Source organism: Ovis aries, chromosome 24, assembly GCF_016772045.2.
Source record: "Ovis aries strain OAR_USU_Benz2616 breed Rambouillet chromosome 24, ARS-UI_Ramb_v3.0, whole genome shotgun sequence".
NCBI lineage: Eukaryota > Metazoa > Chordata > Mammalia > Artiodactyla > Bovidae > Ovis > Ovis aries.
Window position 1 is genome coordinate 13740874 of NC_056077.1, and position 2906 is coordinate 13743779.

Here is a 2906-nt window from a genome sequence, read left to right on the forward strand (position 1 = left end):
TACTCAACAGAAACATCTCTAGATGAAGGAATAGAACAGTATGTCAGCAGGATCTCCAAGTGACCATTTCTGATGTTTGTCAGTATTGCGTTCAGACACTGAGTGACTTTCTACTTTGGGTATAGAGGGTGAAGACCTGAAATGCTTCCTATTTAGAGTGATTTGGAAACGTTAATCCATCTACAAAAGTCATATCACTAATTTCCAACAAAGAATGTATTAAGTAAATGTCTCAATATGTTAATGAAGCCCATTTTTTCAGCAATTTTTTTTTCACTTCTTAGGAAGCTTTTGTTATGTTTTATCAATATATTTTAAACTGCAACTGGGGGCCTGGGTTCAGTCCCTGGTCAGGGAACCAGATGCCACAACTTAAAGAACCCGCATGACCCAAACTAAAAAATATACTGCATGCCACAACAAAGATCAAAGATTCTGCATGCAGCAACTAAGACCCACTGCAGCCACATAAACATTTTAAAAAACACTTCAACCTCTAAACACAATGTAAATAAAAAGGAAGTATTTAGAAGAGAAAAAGAAATTTTGATTGCCAAAATCTCCTACATGAACTTTGTCTCCTTTATTTCCCCCAAAAGTCCCATACTGCTGGTATTGTTGTTTAGTCCTATTTTACAGATGAGAAAACTGAGGCCCAGAGATGCTAAACTGGGCCCAGGGACTTGCAACTGGTGAGAAGCAGCAGTGGGTACAAAGCCTCTCTCTGCCTCTACCCCAAAGAGGGGACTGACCCAGAGGACAATGCAGCCTGAATGGAGGGACACTGACTGGGACCAGTATCGAGGCCCAGATGGGACGTCCCAGCCCAGCCTCAATCTCTCGTGTTCCCTGACCCCAGGCAGCTAGGCTCCAATGCTCATGTCCTGGACCAAGAGGGAAGCATGGTAACCCGCTGCTGACTTGGGTCTCTTCCTGGGACAATGAGTTCCTCGAGGGCAGGGACCTGTCCCTCTTGCCAGTGTGGTCCCAGCATCAGCTCTGTGCTCAGCAGACAGAGGGCAAGCAAGCCTTAATTCAATGAACAACCTTTAAGCCTCAGTCAGCCTTCTCGCCTGACTGAGGTAAGTAACGGGGTGAGTTCAGTAAGAGAGCATATATACTATGTGCTTGGCACATAGTAGGTCCTCAGGAGGAAATGGGGATTAATGATTACCAGTCCTCTGCCTTAAGAGGGGTCTGACTTAGCCCCCCTTTTGCTCAACCCTCGTCCAAACCCTCATTGGAGAAACCATACCGCGGGGGTGGGGGTGGAGGTCGGGAGGGTGTCCCCCAGCCGGGGGTGAGCCCTGAGGCCCGCACCTTGAGCACGATCCCCCCCCCACCCCCGAGACTTCTGGAGTTGGAACCCAACACGCCTTCACGGGGGCAGAAGGGACATGAGCTGCAAGGCCAGTAGGTCAAAGTCCAGTGCAGAGGCTACTAGCCATCTCCCAGGGAGGTGGGGGGCAGGGCAGGGGCGCAGCTGGGGCAGGAGAGGAGGGGGCTGTCTGTGTGGTTCACTTCCTCTGGCTGGGGTCCCTGGGAGCCACCCCTCTCCCCCCTCCCCCCCTCCCCCCCAGTGGCATCAGGAGCGTCCAGGGGATTGGGCGATGTGTTTTCCGAGTGTGACACCCGGCCGCCAACAGAGGACAGCAAATACATTTTTTATGATCCTGGGAGGCTCAGGCCAGTCACGTTTGCGTGAAAAGAGGCTGGGCGGCCAAAGGGTACAAGTCATGTCTCAGTTATGTGGATACTCTTCGGGCAGGAGGGGTCACTCGTGGGATGACCTGGGGGTTCTGGGAAAGGGGTGCAGCAGCGCAGGGGCAGACTTGAGGAGGGGGCTGGGTTGTGGGAGAGGGTCCCCCATACTCTTGGAACCTTCTGAAGTTTATGGAGCGGGAGCAGCTTATGCGGGGTTGGGGTTGGCGGTCAGCACCAGGCGTCGGATCTTAGCCAGGTGGAGAGGGTACCCTCATGCCCCACCCTTCAATTTCGAGACTATCTCCCAGAGCCTGGGACTCTGAAAGGATCAACAGGACTGGACTGGATGAGGGGAAGCACAACTTTAGGTTTGGGGTTGGTATTTTGGGGAGTTCTTGGGAATAGAGCGTGTCCGCCCAATTTCAACCCTGGGGCTTCTGGGGGACTCCCAGGAGGGGGTTAGGGGGCCGCCAAGGGGTGGGTGACCAGGTGTGGGGCCAGACTTGGTGCAGCCCCGACTTCTGTTGGTTCACGAGGGGTAGGGGAGTGAGAAGCAGCAGAGGAAGGGCTGAAAGCGCCGGCTGGCACCGTCACTGAGTGTTCCCGAAAGCGGGGTGGGGGGTGGTGATCTGGGGGCGAGGTCTGAATCTTAAGCAGATGTATCCCCATTCAGACACCCCCGGCTGAGGGATCCCGGGAGCGCATTTGGGGGAACCCTATCCTCCCCCCTCCCGCCCCCGCCGGAGGGAGGCCCAGCCTAGGCTCCCTCCTCCGGGCCGCGGGGGTATTGGAAGTGGGGTATCTCCCATCTCCCCCGTTCCCCCCCAGTTTGGAGAACCCCAGCCTCTGCCCCCCCCCCCATAGGTGGGGGCTGACGTCGCCGCCGCATTTCGAGGAATGCCCCTATCCGCCGACTATATTTGGCGAGGGTTTCTAGGAAGGCCCCCCCACTCCAGACCCGGCCCCCGCCCCAGCCCCCACCCCGGGCCGGCGGGTACGCTCGGCTTCCAGGCTCTCGCTCTCTCTGCCGGGCCGGGGAGGAGCGGCCCAGCCTGCTGGGCCGCCGCCGCCGCCGCCTCCCCAGCACGGCCAACCCCGGGCTGGCCCAGCCCCCGCCCCGGGCCGGCCATAGGGCGTGGGGGGTGGGGAGCGGGGGAGGGTGGGGGCCGGGCCGGGATTGGGGGGGGCGGGGGCGCGGCTTT